The 17,527-nt window shown below is 35.0% G+C and overlaps 1 protein-coding gene across 4 annotated transcripts in view; it reads right to left on the minus strand.

The window, feature by feature from the left end:
* Nucleotides 1–17,527, minus strand: part of NOVA1 (NOVA alternative splicing regulator 1) — a 150,973-nt gene that overhangs the window by 98,497 nt on the left and 34,949 nt on the right. The window contains exon 1 of one of the 4 annotated variants that reach the window (XM_070427311.1): nt 1,907–1,967. The exons of the other annotated variants lie outside the window; for them this stretch is intronic. The gene's annotated coding sequence lies outside the window, so the exon portion shown is untranslated. Of the gene's footprint in view, nt 1–1,906; nt 1,968–17,527 lie in introns of those variants that run through there. 4 annotated transcript variants of the gene reach the window in all.

Here is a 17,527-nt window from a genome sequence, read left to right on the forward strand (position 1 = left end):
CATATTGTTCTATGGACTTAGTTTGTATTTTGAATTATAAAAAATAATGCCTGAATCCTAAGTTTAAGTGAAGATACTCAAATATAAACAATTTAGTATAAAAAGAACTGTTCACCTAATGTTAAATTGCAAAATCATCTGCCTGTTATTCACAATAAAACACCTGAAAATTTTCATAACCTTATCAAATCATAAGAATTTGTTCACACAAATATGGTAAGACAATTTTAAAAAATATTATTGGGATAAATATAAAAATATGCCCCTAATTTAAAAAATAGATTACATATTTTGTAAAACAATATCTGAGAATTTTAAAATATCCATTTAAAAATGTATGTTTTTCAAATTAGTTTAAATTGTATAAAATCTATACTCAAAATATATTTCATTATGTCTTTTTATTTTCTCATCATTTTCATTATTTCTTCAGTTGGTCCAAAATAATTATTTTTAAAGCCTATTATTGAAAGCTAGAAGTTGTCAAAACATTATATAGAGGTCAAAGTACATATCATTAAGTATTTAAAATTTATATTACCATGTATGCATTTGGTTATTTTTTTATATTTCAAATAGAAAATTATAATGAGGGAGGGTGAAAAATAAAGGTTTCATTAAGATCTATTTACTCTTGATCTAGTAATTATTTCTGAATTCCAAAATTGTAAGTAAAGTAAGTTTAATTATAAGCCTGACTATAAGTCTGGTCCTTCAGAATAAGATGAAGAGCCCTCCCTTGAAAAACAATCTAAAGAAGATATTAGGTTTCTATATTTTATGCAATGAGGATAATTTCTAAATAAAATACGTAAATGTTCCAAACATACAATTTAACTAAAAACCAACATTTTCCTTTATTTTGGGGTATACAAATAGTACATGTATATTAAATTCAAATAATATACCAGTATATTCCATTAAAATGAAAGTTTCCAAGTGCCTTGGTTGTGGGCACATCCCCAGTGGGGGGTATGCAGGAGGCAGCTGATCAATGTTTCTCTCTCATCGATGTTTCTAACTCTCTATCCCTCTCCCTTCCTCTCTGTAAAAAATCAATAAAAAATATTTTAAAAAATAGAATACTATAAGTTGTGAAATGTACATCATCCACAGAAGGTCTAATATATAATAATTAATTACCTTGAATAATTGAAAAATATATACTCAGATATGCACAATAGGCAGAGTTTGTATCTTTTCACTAAAATATTTTTTAAAACCATAAAAAACATTTGCTCTATTCTGTTAAGTGTGATTACTTTGGTTAATAAAATGAATGGAATTCCGCAATACTTACAATTACACTGTTTGCAGAAAATGCAAAGGAACCAATCATAGAAAGTTAAATATTTCATATTTAATTCATAAAATACCCTCTTGCTAGAGATACATAGGTACACTATATTATGTCTAGATTACATTCTTCCAAATACTAAATTTACTTCTTTAGTGCTTTTACTATTGAATGAAGTATTAAGTCTATGCAAAGGGGAAAACGCATTAATTTTTTTTTTGGTAATATTTACCTACATTCTACTCTGAGTGTAAATAAAGGCTAGTTTTTCTAATTTATCTGATACTTCTATGATAAACAAGATATTGAGAATTGTACTTTATTTAATCTCAAAAAAAAAAAAAAATCAAGAGTGGGGACAATGCCCCTACAAAATTAGAAATAGTTGAAAATCTTTGTAGGAAGTCAGATCTCTTCTTTTGACTCCAAAATTCTATCACTTGCCATTTAATTAATGCAAATAATATTCTAACTCAACAGAACCACTTACACCAAAATATCTTGGTTACATAATGTAAAGTACAATTCCAAACACACAGAATTATACCCCTGAGTTGAACAGAAAACACTTATAGAAAGGGTCTCCAGAAAATAATTTCTTCCACCCACCTCATTTTACAAGTATGTAAACTGTGGCCCAGAGAGGCTTTTATCTGCTTTCATTGAGAATCTATAGGTATAGAAATATATACAAATATCATTTAACTTATGACATATAATTTAGATTAGCTAAAACAAATGACACTATTTCATATGACTAAGACTGTAAATACTAAGACCCTAATTTCTTGTCATAGAAATGTCTATGGATACACAAAAATTAATTAAAAAAAAACAATTGATAACTAGTACATTATACTATTGACTAAAAAAGGCAAAACAATGTAACAATCCATATCATATTATTTAACAAAGAGACACACTTTCTAATGTTATTTTCCTATCCTTTAAGGCAGAGATCCTCAAACTTTTTAAACGGGGGCCAGTTCACTGTCCCTCAGACATTCCACACATGCGCACTGCGGGCCCTGGACGAGTCAGCTGCTAAGCAGGACCGGCAGCGGCGGCGGGCCGGATAAATGTTTTTGGTGGGCCGCATGTGACCCGCGGGCCGTAGTTTGAGGACGCCTGCTTTAAGGCATGAACATGCCACACTATTACTAAAGATAGCACTCTTGTAAAACTGCTTTTACAAAGGAAAAAAGAAAATAATTAAATAATTGAATAGAAGACAGAAACTGAAATACATTAAGTGGAAGTTCAAATATTTACTATTTCTTCTCTGCCAATCTTTGTTTCAATATGTTTAAAAAAATCAAAATTGATGTTTCCAAAACAAAGAATGAAAAGAAAAACTAGGTTCAAATTTTTGTGGCAAAAATTTCACCAAAGAGTGAAAGTATTAAAACTAAGGCATAAAACACAGCAAGCAAAGCTAATTAGGATGTTCCGGTTGATTTATACGTTGATTTGCTACTTTAAGAACACAGCTCTAAACTCATATAATATGGGTTTGGTTATTTGAAAATATTTAAAAAACACACTCATTCTTCCAAGTTTCAATAAAAGTGTAATACTTAGAAAAACATTTGAGTTTCATTTGCTTTTAGAATAAAATAATATCCAAGGAGTGCATCCATTTGTTTATTATTTAGTTCAGTCCCAATCACAAATTAGATGACCTTAGCATAAAATTTAGAGCCAGGAGAGCAGCACTAAGTTTAACTGACCTCAATACATTTTCAAATGGTGCTTCCCAGTTATTTGTTATTCTCTCTTATTGGGTTTTCCAGTCTAGAGTGGGTACACAAAAAACTTACAGTCTATGTAGTACTCCTAGTCAGTTTCACTCTGCAGATGGCACAGTGGAGAAATACCTTCTGTACAGGACCATGTACAATTTCTTCTGCAGCTGTCAGCACCTAGGGGAAAGTGCGCTGTTAAACAGTTGCTGCGTTCCACCTCAGAAGTGGCTGCAATTCGGTGGTGGGTGAAGTGATTCCTGTACATATATACAGGGATGAAAAGTACTATAGAAAATGAAAATATTTAACAACAAAAGTGGCTGTGTGAAAACTGTGCCACTGCAAAACAGAATACATCATTCAATCACAAGAGCCCTACACAGATGGGCTACCATTCATTTAGAAGTTGAATGTTAAGAATGATTGAAGAAAAAAATAGAAATACAGTTATTCAATTCATAACATAACTACAAATCAATGTTAAAACATCTGTGCTGAGAAAATTAAGCCTAAACATTTATATACGGATTTATATCATTATTTCTATAGTAATTTACCTAAAATCTGGCAAGTGTATACATAAGATTCTTTAATCTGTTCAGCTAATTTAAAGCTTTTGTTTTAAATGACAATTCAAGGGAAAAAATCAAAATAGGTGAGATATCAGAATTGTATCATATGTAACATTAAATATATAAAAAAGAAAAAAACATTCTGAAATTCTAAATTACTTTATGTGAAAAACACACAATGAAATAACTAGTCCTAAAAACTAGAAACGGTTATATTAGTTTCATATAATGAAGATTTATAGTAATCCCATTATAAAATGACAACTTCTCTCCTCCAAAGTCACAATGAGTTAGAATCTAGATACAGTCTTCATCCTTCCAAACAATAAGTTAACCTAGTGTATGATAAAGTTAGTTCATTAATACAGAAAATAATTACATTTTAGTTTTACTGTAACAACAATGCCATTTCTACTTATCTTTGATGTAATTAGAAGATAAAACTCACAAATTATTCTCTGAAAATATCACTGAATCACTAAGCTATCTTTCTTTCTAATCTTCTATCTCAGGGTCACAGCCACTATGTTTATACTACTTTGAAGAGGTAACTATTTACTTACTTCAAAATAACACATTTAGGTTCCTGACAGATTGAGGGTGCTCTAAGCAAAGTCCAACAAACTGGACCACTAAAAAGTGTCCTATACGTTAAACTTTTCTCAATCTCACTTGCCATAACAGACTTTATTTATTTTGGCACATACTTAATGTAGTCAAAGATAGCTGACAATTTCAGCTTTCTTTAAATTCTCTTCAGAATAAGGCATACAATAAATAAATATTTCATTTGAGTGATAAGAGATGGTAGAAGAAAAAGAAAGTACAGAGTACCCTAGACTCTTTATTAAAAGAAGACATAGATCAGGGATTCTCAACCTGGGGTCCATGTATGGAATTTAGGGAACCCAGGAATTCTGCAAAATTGCATATAAAAATATAGACATATTACACAGGTTCATAGATTTTTATAGAAAATGGGCCATAAGTTTTTGTCATAATCTCAAAAGGCTACTGATAAGTGACATGAAGACACCCAATTGAATAAGTAGCAGTAAATCACTTATTAAATGTCTAACTCTGAGTGGCTGTTTCTTCTTATGTAAAATGAGTAACAGACACAAGGATGTTCCAACAAGTAAATGCAATAACTTACATGGTACAATAATTAACCTATAATTATCAGTAATAGTAATAATTGTTCAAAAGAGCTACCTCAAACAACCAACACTTTCTTACAGAGTCCCATCTATGTTTACTGCTATATAACTTCATATTACTTTTATTGAGTTGTAGCTTCTACATTTATTTAGCTGTGTCTTCTCAAAAAGACCAATATTATAAGCTATATATTTCTGCATTATTTACATATCAAAATGTTACATATACATTTTAGAATACTGCTTCGTACTCCTAGAGACTACATTTCCCAAAAAGCCCACTGATCCCTTGTATGATGCCGCACTTACTCAGAACAGGTACAGGTAAGTAAAGCATTTGTTTTATTTGCTTCAATTGTTTATATAAAAGAATTTAATTTCCTTTACCTGTCTCTCCTTTCATTCACACAATACATACAAACAAACAAAACTAAAATTGAAGGATCTATCAATAGATCACATTTTCTGAAAAGGCTATACAAGTAACACCTTTACTTTTATAAATCATTTTCCTTACTCTTCAGGTTAGTTTTCTGAAGGTAAAAGACACAAGAAATATTCATAGATAACATCCTTTAAAAAAGAATCCTTGAATTAAAACATATAGACTAGCCTTGCCTCTAAGATGAATTCACAATATTATAAACAGTATTATAAAACAGTATATGGTGCTCTTCAAGGTTGTGGTAACCTGTAAATACTCATCAAAAAATGACCAATTAAATATTAGCAAGTATTAATGATACTCAGTGAAGAGATAGAAGATTTGTAATATGTATGAAATGATATCATATAATGCAACTACATAGTTAATTTCCAATCATTTCAAATGTAAAGAACCTTTTGTAGAGTCTTCCCATGATAGCAGTTACACTGTATGTATTCACACATTAATAAAATATACTTCAGTAAGAACAAAGGGAATAAGCTTTAAGTGAAGGAAAAGAAGAGAGAAGCATATTAAGCATTCAGAGTAACTACAATAAAAAGGGTATGAGTAGAATATAGAGTATATGCAGGGGTAATGAGGAGGACAACAGGCATAGGCCCAATTATGCTAAGGAAAATTTTATTTCAAAGGATGGCATTTTGATAAACATTTTACAAAAATCACTTTAGCAGCAACATGAAAAATGAATTAGAGATGTGGTTCAACTGAGATGGAACCAATGGGAATATATAGTTAAGAATAATAAAAGATCTATTTTAAATGAAATAAATATATACACTATATAAAACACTAAAAGAATAAAAATTATGGGATAAGTCAAAGCTATTTCTAAAATTTGAGTATAGAAACTAGCATTCATTCGCTCATCCATTTATTTACTCAATTTTCTCCAGTGGGTCAGGTCCCATTTTAGGCACTGAGCAAAAAGGAATGAACAAACATGCCAATGACTTGACCTTTGGAAGCTAATGAAAGAGACAGATAAAAAGTAAATTACTGCCCTGACAGGTTTGGCTCAGTGGATAGAGTGTCGGTCTGCGGACTCAAGGGTCCCGGGGTCGATTCTGGTCAAGGACATGTGCCTTGGTTGCAGGCACATCCCCAGTAGGGAGTGTGCAGGAGGCGGCTGATCGATGTTTCTCTCTCATCGATGTTTCTGACTTTCTGTCCCCCTCCCTTCCTCTCTGTGAAAGATCAATAAAATATATATATTTTTTTAAAAAAGTAAATTACTAAATTTCCTATATATTAAAGGCTAATATGCAAATTGTCCCTACAGGTGGGAGTTTAACTGCTGGGAGTTAGACGTGCACTGACCACCAGGGGGCAGAGCGGAACATGGCGGGTGTATGGGATGCGGAGCTGGCAGCGGGGGACAATGGAGGTGCTGCTGGCCCCAATGGGCCCCGACGTGGGATGGTGGAGCAGGTGAGTGGGCAGCGCCAGGCCAAGGCGGGTGTGAAGGGAGGCCCCGGCCTGCAGCCGGGGGAAGGGAGGCTCCGGCTAGGGACCCTACCCATACACGAATTTCATGCACTGGGCCTAGTATAATATAATGTATGAAAATGATTCACACCTAAATAAAAAAATATCCCAGTTATAGGAACAGAGTGACAAAGATATTATTTTAACAGAGAAATCAGAGAAAAACTAAGGAAGTTGCATTATTTGAATGAAATCGTTTCCAAATAATGTGGAATGAGTCCACAGGCTACCTGGGGTAAGAATAATGCAGACAGATGGAATAGGAAGAGCAAAGCTCTGAATCAGGAACAAGTGATCAAAATTTTAACCTGGGGTCAGATCACACAGGGCCTTGCAGACCATAATAAGGACTTTGGGCTGGTTTTTTTTGGGGGGGGGTGGGGGTGGTTTAGAGAAAGCAACTGCAGAATTTTAACTGGGGGAGTGATATAACTTATTTAATCTTTTAAAAGTACGATATCAGCCATTATGGTGGAACTGATGGTAGACACCAAGAATGGAAGTATTAGCAAGACTATGGTAAAATTTACATAATAGAATATGAGGTGGGACTTTTCCCATTGTCCAGGGATTGGTAATTAGAATCCAAGAGTAAGAACAAAGAATAATCAATCAAGGTTACTAATTCAGAAGATAGCCTAAACAAGTGATAGCCAACTACTCCATAACTTAAACATCTTTACCTTTCTCAGTTCCTCTTTACCCCACATTGACCAATCCCATACCAAGGTGAATGAGGCAATAATCTGAATTTGCTGCATTGACTTAATGTAGGTGGACAATGCTGTTGCCAAGAGTTCATATCAAGCAAGAATGGGTCCAAAATATCAAGAAGGAAAGACTGGTATCTTATCTCTCAGCTGGACCTCAGCTGGTGTTGAGACTTGCTTATTATCCCATGCTCACTCCCCTCCCATTGTCCATTTGAGGGGAAGGGAAAGATAACCTAGAGTTGGAAACGTGGGCAGAGAGCACTGGAGTCATCTGCAATAGCAAAGAATGTCTTGGCTTTGAAAGCAACTGGCCTTGAGCCTCCAGACAATGGGGACCCCAAGAGCCAGAGGCTATGGGTATACTACAAAGGTAGAAATGGAGGAAGAGTAGAAAAAGCAAGCCAGAACGGGAAAGTGTAACCTTCCAAAAATACCTTATCCTCCAAAAATGTTTTATACATATGTTGCATCAGAGATCTAGCATTTGTCTTTCTTTCCCCACCAAAGGCATGAGGTCTAGTCAGTGCTAGGCAGAAAAGCAGAATGAAAAAAAAACCAAAAGTGTCACTTAAGAGAGCCTTTTTCCCCTTTCCATTTCTCTTCTAGGCATCAACACCCAGGATGAAAACTGAAATATAAATGAAAGAGCAAATCACTCTTGGTTCACTGGAGTTAGCAGAGTGAATGACTAGATTCAATCCTTTCCACACTCCAAGGTCCTCGAAGGGCCTAAGCAGCACAAGTAGAAGCAGAAAAGTTAAGTTTTAAATTAGGCTCTGAGGTTAAAATTCAAACTAGTCAGATTCAACTGACTTTACTAGATTAAAGTAAGATTGGACATATCTTCTGAACTGTCCAGGAAGGTATAACATTTTCTTGTGATGAGTAAAGAAACAAAATAACTGATTTGACCAACCATAAGCAAAGGTCGTATTGGAGAAAAAGAAAACCATATCATGTTTGCTTTTGACTTTCTCTTTCTAAAACATTCTACAAATATCTAGCTGACTGCCTGCATTATCCTATTCTTATTTCTTATTTTTAAAAACTGATAATTAGATAACTAATGATTGTTTTTACAAGGAATTCCTTATATTTTATCCTTGCATAAAAGTTACAGAAATATTCTGAACATTTACAAATAATAGGTCTTATTACAAATACTAACAAATATACATTATTTTACACATTTGTGAAGAACACTATGTTGTATAGAAGTTAAAAATAAAATCCCCAAAATAAAACACCAAACTAGAAGCCTGACGCACAATAGGCCCCAAGGAAGGAAAATGCAGAAAAAGAAAAAAACAAATCAGAAGGTTTGTGTTAAAGAACACTTTCAATATTCATATTGGAATAATCTAAAAACAATTTTAGAGAAATCTCTGCTCTGATTCATAGTTTAATAACTTGGGACTTTCCCCTAAACTGAATCATGCTCTTTCCAGTGATTTGATATTTAAATTAATATTTGATGGGACTTCCCTAAAATAAATAAATTTATTTATTTATTTATTTGTTTGTTTATTTATTTATTTATTTATTTCAGAGAGGAAGGGAAAGGGAAAGAGAGAAACATCAATGAAGAGAAAAAATCATTGATCGGCTGCCTCCTGCACGCCCCCTACTGGGGATGGAGCCCACAACCTGGGCATATGCCCTGACCAGGAATAGAACCATGACCTCCTGGTTCATAGGTTGAGGCTTAACCGCCGAACCATACGAGCTGGGCTCAAGTATATTTTTTTTTAATAAACTAAGGTATCAGTATTTTATGTGACCAAGTTGTACATAATCTTATCTCTGTTTAAATGTCATATTTTTATGCCAGACTTTTCATTTGACTCATGATTGCAAACATACCAGTGCACTCATGTATAGATCCATGCATGTGAAAATATGATGATTTTTTTCCCATCTTTGTGTCTAGTTTTGTGTGTTTGTGAATAAACAATAAACTTTTATTGTACGGCTAAATAAATTATCATATTTTTAGATAATACAGCATCCTATAATTTTGATGTTTATAATTCTTTATGTAATGTTCCTCTTATTTTTATAATCACTCATCAACCTAAATTATGCCATGTATATTAAACATATACTTTATAAGTCAGTCCTCAGAGATTCAGCATAATAAATAGAAAGTAATGGGAGTCAAAATTATAAAACTAGGTTCTATATTTATGGCTTTTTTCTAGTCCACTTTTTCATATGATATAAGAATATTAGTTATAAAGTGTAAGAAAAATCATACAGACTCAAGTAATACAAATATACATGTTCACTGTTAGTAAATAATGTTAGCCAATTTGTCAACACAATATTGAAGGGCAAGCACCAAGTTGGAAGACTGACACCATCTGACTTCAATGCTTATTATAAAGTTACAGTAATCAAAGTAGGAAGAGAATAGTCCAGAAATAAAACCACACAAATATAATCAACTGATCTTTGACACATGACAAATAAAATTCAATGTTGAAGAACAGCCTTTTCAACAAATGGTGCTGGCACAACTGGACATCCACATGCAATAAAATAAAAATAAATCTAGATGCAAACAATAAACCATTCATAAGATTAGCTCAAAGGGATCAAAGACAAAGAAAACTATAAGACTCTGAGAATAAAAAAAAAAATCTAGGTAACATTGGGATTGATTGACAATGACTTTTTAGGTATAACATTAAAAGCATAATTCATGTAGGAGAAAAAATGATCACTAGATTTCAATAAAATTAAAAACTTCTGCTCTACAAAAAAACACTGTTAAGAAAATGAGAAAACAAACTATGATGGGGAGGAAAACATTTGCAAAACACGTGTCTGATAAAGGATTAGTAACCAAAATATACAAAGAACTTTGAAAATTCAACAATTAGAAAACAAACAATCCAATTTAAAAAATGGGAAAAGATTTGATCAAACACCAAAAAATGCAACGGATGACATCTAAGCATATGAAAAGATGCTGAAGTCATATGGAAAGTGTATTAGTTTTTTTAGGGCTGGCAACACAAAGTACCATAAACTGGATGAAGTAAACAACAGAAATTGTCTCACAGTTTTGGAGGCTAAAAATCCGAAATCAAGGTGTTGGCAGGGTTGGTTCCTTCTGAGGACTGTGAGGGAAGGATCAGATTCCAGGCCTCAATTCTTGGCTTATAGATGGCAGTCTTCATGTTCCCAGGCATTCTCCCTGTATGCATCTCTCTGTGTCCAAATTTCCCTTTTTTATAAAGACACCAGTCACATTGGATTAGGACCCACTGTAATGATCCCACTTTAAATTGATTAACTCTGTGAGGACTCTATCCCCAAATAAAGTCACGTTCTGAGGTACTGGGAATTAGGACTTCAACATATGAAATTGGGGAGACATAATTCAATCTTTATTTAACTGCAAATTTAAAGAACGAGCTATAATTATGCACCTATTAGAATGGCTAAAATTCAAAACACTGACAACACCAAACACTGATAAGATGTGCAGCAACTGGAACTCTCATTTATTGTTAGTGGGAATGCAAAAATGGGTGCAGCCCCTTTGGCAGTTTCTTTCAAAGTAAACATACTCTTACCATATGATTCAGCAACCACATTCCTTGGTATTTACCCAAATGAGCTGAAAACTATGTCCAAACAAAAGCTTACACACAATGTTTATAGCAGTTTTATTCATAATTGCCAAACATTGGAAGCAACTGAGAAGTCCATCAACAGGTGAACTAATAAACAAACTGTGTTATGTTGACATTATGGAATATTATTCAGTGATAAAAATATATGAGCTATCATGCCATAAAAAAGTCTTAGCAGTGGTTCTCAACCTTCCTAATGCCGCGACCCTTTAACACAGTTCCTCATGTTGTGGTGACCTCCAATTTCATTGTTACAAATTGAACATAATTAAAGCATAGTGGATTAATCACAAAAACAGTATGTAATTATATATGTGTTTTCCGATGATCTTAGTAGACCCCTGTGAAAGGGTCCTTCGACCCCCAAAGGGGTCGCGACCCACAGGTTGAGAACCGCTGACTTAAAGGAACCTTAAATGTATATTGCAAAATGAAAAAGTCAGTCTGAAAGGGCTTCATACTGCAAGTATATGACATTCTGGAAAAGGCAAAACTAGGAAAAGTAAAAATATCAGTGGTTGCCAGAGATTCATAAGGAGGAAAGAAGGAATGAATAGGTGGGAAAAGCTAGCTGTTGTTCTATTAAGAATGACAAGAAATAAAAGGTTAGGGTAATTACATGAAAATAAAAATAGGCTCTCAAAATCTAAATACAAATGCTGAAAATATTATTTTTCAGCAACAGTCATGACAGTAAATTATGGAAAAGATACATTATATATGATGTAAAATATAGTGACTTGAGTGCAATGCAGGTAGAGAAACAATGGTACACTGTTACAATGGCTGATGTGGAAATGAGTTTATCAAGGTAAAAGTTTTTGTGTTCCTCGTTTTCCCATTGACATTATTTTGCAAAACTATTGTTTTATACAGTCTTACCAGTTTGTTTTTTTTTCAATTTGAGACTTCTTTTCCAGACTACTTGCAGTTAAACGAAACACAGTGAAGAAGCATAATAAGCATTTCATAGATTCAAAATAAGACATAAATCTAAACATACAACCACCAAAACTTGCTTTCATCACACACAAGTAACATTTCCAGTTTCTAGGATCACAGTTCATATTAAGCTATATATTTATAAAGGCAATTCATGCTCCAATACTCAATAAAATTGTAATCTATATATAGAAAAGTTATAACTGGCAAACGGTTTAAATAGGCCAAGACATTGTAGTTTCACAGTGTGCTATTTTAATTTCAGAAACCCAGATAAATGCAATGAATATAACAGTATCAAGAGTTTGAGATTATATTTTTTTTAAATATTCATGCTATACTTACTTTATCCATTCTAAAAATTCCCTAGCCTACCTGATATTAGAATGAAACTAGGTAACACTGATCGCCATATTGCAATATAACAGTTCTGACTAAAAGAATTCAAGGATAAGTTTTCTCTCCCTGCTTATATGTTAAGTATCTTACTTAGATGCAACAGAAAATTTATAGGAACAAGGAAATTTGAAATTAGCTATGAAATGAGTTTTCACCAGAAGGAAGGAGTTTTCTACCCTTTGAAGTTAAAAAATTATTTTCTACAGTGTGTAGATCTAGCCATACTCCAATTTGTTTTCTAGTATTCTTCTGTAATGTTAATGACGCTAATACATCTTTTCTAAAAAAATATATATATATCAATTTTAGAAAAATATAAAAATATCCTGGTAGTTATGTTAAGGATCATAATTAAACAGATAAAATTTGATTTGGAATCCACCAATGCAGAATTCATTCTGACCCTCATCATATATTAAATGCTCTCTGTTTTCTAGTATAACTCTGGGAAGGATATTGAATATCTATTTTTAAAATATGAGATAATTGTAAATTTTAATGTCATTTTTATATGATGTGGCCAGGTTTATATTGGAGACTCTCTTATATCAAATACTGTTGACATTTTCTAACCCAAATATCCATGAATGATATTCAAAAGAAATTTCAAATTTATATTTTGTAATGACACTAAAAACAAATATACATTTCACCAGGCCATCTTCCTACTTTAAGGATGCAAAAAATGTACAAAAATTTCTCAGAACTCCTTGTATGTCTATAATATAATTTATCATACTTTATAATATATATTCTTAAATAATTTTAAAAATAAAAATATTATGTCTTTACCACAAGTTATAGAAATATGACATTGAAATTATTTATTGTGATAATATAGTAATATAAACAATTTATTGTCTAAGGAAAAATAAATTTGATGTCTATGCCAGGTAGAGAGACACAGGGCAGAGGTTACCAAACAAATGTGTTCTATAACTTTCTGAGGCTTTTCAGAGATAAAATAAAGTAACATCAGTCTTCCCAACTCACAGAAAAATTAGATTAAGGGATAAAATTACATAATTTTGAGATCTTTCTAATCTACACTAATAAAAGACAAACATGCAAAGTGACTGTACCTTTGCTATGCCTTAACCATGCCCACCAGCCAATCGGAGTGACTATATGCAAATTAACCCAACCAAGATGGCGGTCATTAGCCAGGGAGCTGGAGCAAGCAGGAGGCATGGTTGCGCCAATGATGGAGGAAGCCAAGCTTCCCGCCTGTCACGGTGGCTCTGAGCTCCTCTCAAAGCAACAAAGTTTCAATTATAGAAGTTAAATAAACCCCAGATACCTGCTTTCAGGCAGCTGTGGCCACGAAGCTGGAGTGAGCAGAAGGCTTCCCTCCCACCTGCCCTGGCTGGCTCTGAGCTCCTCTCAAGGCTACAAAGTTTCAATTATAGAAGGTAAATAAATCCCAGAAAAAAATAAAAGGAGAGGCTGGGAGCTTCCCTCACTGGTGGGCTGGGCCAGACTGAAAATGGTCCTCAGCCCCTCACCCAGACTTGCCAGGCACCCCAGTGGGGTCCCCCACCCTAAATGGGGTGTGGCCAGTCTTAAAATAGCCATCAGCCCCTCACCCAGGCTGGCCAAACCTCCATGGGGTGAGGGTCCCTACTGGGGGGGGGGGCTTGACCAGCCTGCAAACAGCCATCAGCCCCTCATCCAGGCTGGCCACACACCCCAGTGGGAACCCCCACCCTTAAGGGGGTGTGACCAGCCTGCAAACACCCATCAGCCCCTCACCGAGGCTGGCCACGCACCCCAGTGGGACCCCTACCCTGATCAGGGACACCCTTCAGGGCAAACCAGCTGGCCCCACACATGCACCAGGCCTCTATCCTATATAATAAAAGGGTAATATGCAAACTGCCCTAACAGCAGAATGACTGGGAATTACTGGTCACTATGACACACACTGACCACCAGGGGGCAGACACTCATGCAGGAGCTGCCACCTGGTGGTCAGTGCACTCCCACAGGGGGAGCTCTGCTCAGCACAAGCCAGGCTGATGGCTGCCAGTACAGTGGTGGTGGTGGGAGCCTCTCCCGCCTCCTCAGCAGTGCTAAGGATGTCTGACTGCAGCTTAGGCCTGCTCCCCGTTGGCAAGTGGACATCCCCCAAGGGCTGCCAGGCTGCCAGAGGGATGTCTGACTGCCAGCTTGGGCCCAATCCCCCAGGGAGCGGGCCTAAGCCAGCAGGTGGACATCCTCCGAGGGGTCCCAGACTGCAAGAGGGCATAGGCAGGGCTGAGGGACACCCCCCCGGAGTGCACAAATTTTTATGCACCGGGCCTCTAGTTTTTAATATTTGGTAACTCCTACTAGTTGCTTATACTAGAATATTCTATTAGTTTATACCATGGAAGTTATGAGGACAGACCTTGGGAACAGACTATGAGCAAATCCCCTATTTGCCTCTAGTTTTATAGAAAAATATATATTTACATATGTACTATATATGCATATATACATGTATAATGTGTCCATAAGTATATACAGTTAATATGTGTATAAATACACACACATATACACTTACATGTACATATATACATACTACACACACATACTTTTTTTGGGCAAATCATTCAATCTCCTGTGCCATTTTCCTCACAGGATTATTGTGTGAACTAATCCAGTTAATATATGGAAAACACAGTTAAAATTGTCCGTCTCAGAGTAAGGTGCATCAACTACTAGTTATTGTTATCATTACCACTGCTGCTGTTATATTAGTATAAAAGAAAAATTAAATGTAGTAAACAGAAATTATTCTTAACTGATAGAGTTAAGTTTACTTTAAATTTCAACTGTTTGACTAAAACATTATTTTAAAATAAAGTTTTGTTTATTTATAACTTTAAATCTTGCAAACAAGATTTAAAAATTATCAAACAAAACATTTGAAGAGTATCAACTCAGTCCTCTGCTTTTGATTATCCCTAGAGTTTAGAACATTGTGTCCTACTTCAGGCAGTGAATGCCATTTTTTTAAAAAATTACTTAGAGGAATGGTGATAAGTGGTAATTAACAGTTTGTATTAAAATTTTATATTAGAAAAATTATTCTTCTCTAAATAAGTAGTAATTTACATATGTGCGTTTGTGTATCACAGTGTATTTCTAAGCTATCAGATTCTCTTCTCATTCAGTTATATGAAAATCCAGCGACTTGCCTTATTTAAAGTCATTTTTAAGATATATGCTCATTTAATTAACTCAGCATCATGAAGTTTTGTAGACTTCTGATCTGTAATAATAAAGTACCGCCGAACCGGTTTGGCTCAGTGGATAGAGCGTCGGCCTGCGGACTCAAGGGTCCCGGGTTCGATTCCGGTCAAGGGCATGTGCCCTGGTTGCGGGCACATCCCCAGTTGGGGGCGTGCAGGAGGCAGCTGATCGATCTCTCTCATCAATGTTTCTAGCTCTCTATCCCTCTCCCTTCTTCTCTGTAAAAAATCAGTGAAATATATTTAAAAAAAAAAAAAAAAAAAATAATAAAGTACCAACCTTACGTTCTAGAACAGCGGTTCTCAACCTGTGGGTCGCGACCCCTTTGGCAGTCGAATGACCCTTTCACAGGGGTCGCCTAAGACCATCCTGCATATCAGATATTTACATTAGGATTCATAACAGTAGCAACATTACAGTTATGAAGTAGCAACAAAAATAATTTTATGGTTGGGTCACAACATGAGGAACTGTATTTAAAGGGCCAGAAGGTTGAGAACCACTGCTCTAGAAGTTCTCAGATTCAAGTCTTTCTGCCATTTACTAGTCAGGTGATATTAGGCATATTACTTATAATTATGTTTCCTGACCTGCAAAATGAGGACAACCGTGTCTTTTTAACTGGATTTGTTTGAAGTTTAGGTGGAAATCTACATTAAAACATTTAGAACAAGGCTAACACCTAGCAAAGCACCTGAAAAATGCTATTTCTTATTATTGTTACTATTGTTAATACCATTATTATTGTGGTTAAGTATGAAAGACTGAGCATACTCCCTCCCAAAGTTCCACTAAGATCACAAAAAGGTACAAAACCAAAGGACCAGGAGAAGGTTTTAGAAAATGAACAACTCAAGCAGATGACAAATAACTGATTTGGCACAGCAGAGGAAGCTGAAAACTGCATGGCAGAAAAGAGAGAATAATATAAGAATCAGCATAAGTTAACTAACAGGAAGTCAGGGGTAATGCTAGCACTAAATACTGAGGGATTCTCTAAAAGCCTATGTAGAGAACACTTCCACACACTATGCCATTCCACATGCCCTCTTTTCTTTTATTCCTAGAAGATCATTGTTGAATATCTTGAACCAGAGAGGTTCCTGACTTGGAACTACCAAGAACAAAAAGGTAGAACCCAAGGAAGGGCAAGGCTCAGTTGGAGCTGAACTGGTTCTTAAAAGCTGTCAGGCAGATGTAAACCATCCAGAAAGAATATCTGGAAATTCACTGGGGAACATGTAAGACTCCAGAAAACAAAACATGTAGAGACCACTGTTAGGCATATTCTCTGTCTTTCCCCTGTGCTCCATCACACCCCACTTTGGGCTCTAGCCCTCCCAGTGGTTTTCCTATTATTCTCATTACAGGTTTGCAGGACACAATTACCGGCTTCCAGTTTCTGATAAATCACCTCACCAAGTTTCCAGTGGACCGCCTACATTTGGCCTCCCCTTCCACTTGCACCTGGTCTGACCAGTTACTCTGATCTTCACGGGAGACACAAATATCCTGCTCCCCTTACTCTTGCCATTTTGGTCTCAGCCTTTCTGTTCGCAGATGTAGCAATAAATTTTGCTTTTAATTTAATTTGGCCTGGTTCCTCTCGGCAGCAACCTAACAACCACAATCTGGAATCTCACAAGAGAAATTCTGGCTCTTTGCTTCATGACCCTAATAAAGCCATCTAGGCGACAATTCTCGCTCCCAAATACACAGATTCAAACCAAATCTGTAGCACCTCATTAAGTCAAGATTTTTAGAAAAGTCCCCAACATGAAAGACTAGAATCAAAATAAATAAACAGAAAAATGTACTCAAAGGAAGTATCATACAAAGAGAAGAAACATTGAAAAGTATTTACCATTATCACAGACAAAAG

The sequence above is a fragment of the Myotis yumanensis genome, unplaced genomic scaffold (genome assembly GCF_028538775.1).
Source record: "Myotis yumanensis isolate MYYU_CA2020_CCGP unplaced genomic scaffold, mMyoYum1.0.hap1 SCAF_1, whole genome shotgun sequence".
Classification (NCBI taxonomy): Eukaryota; Metazoa; Chordata; class Mammalia; order Chiroptera; family Vespertilionidae; genus Myotis; species Myotis yumanensis.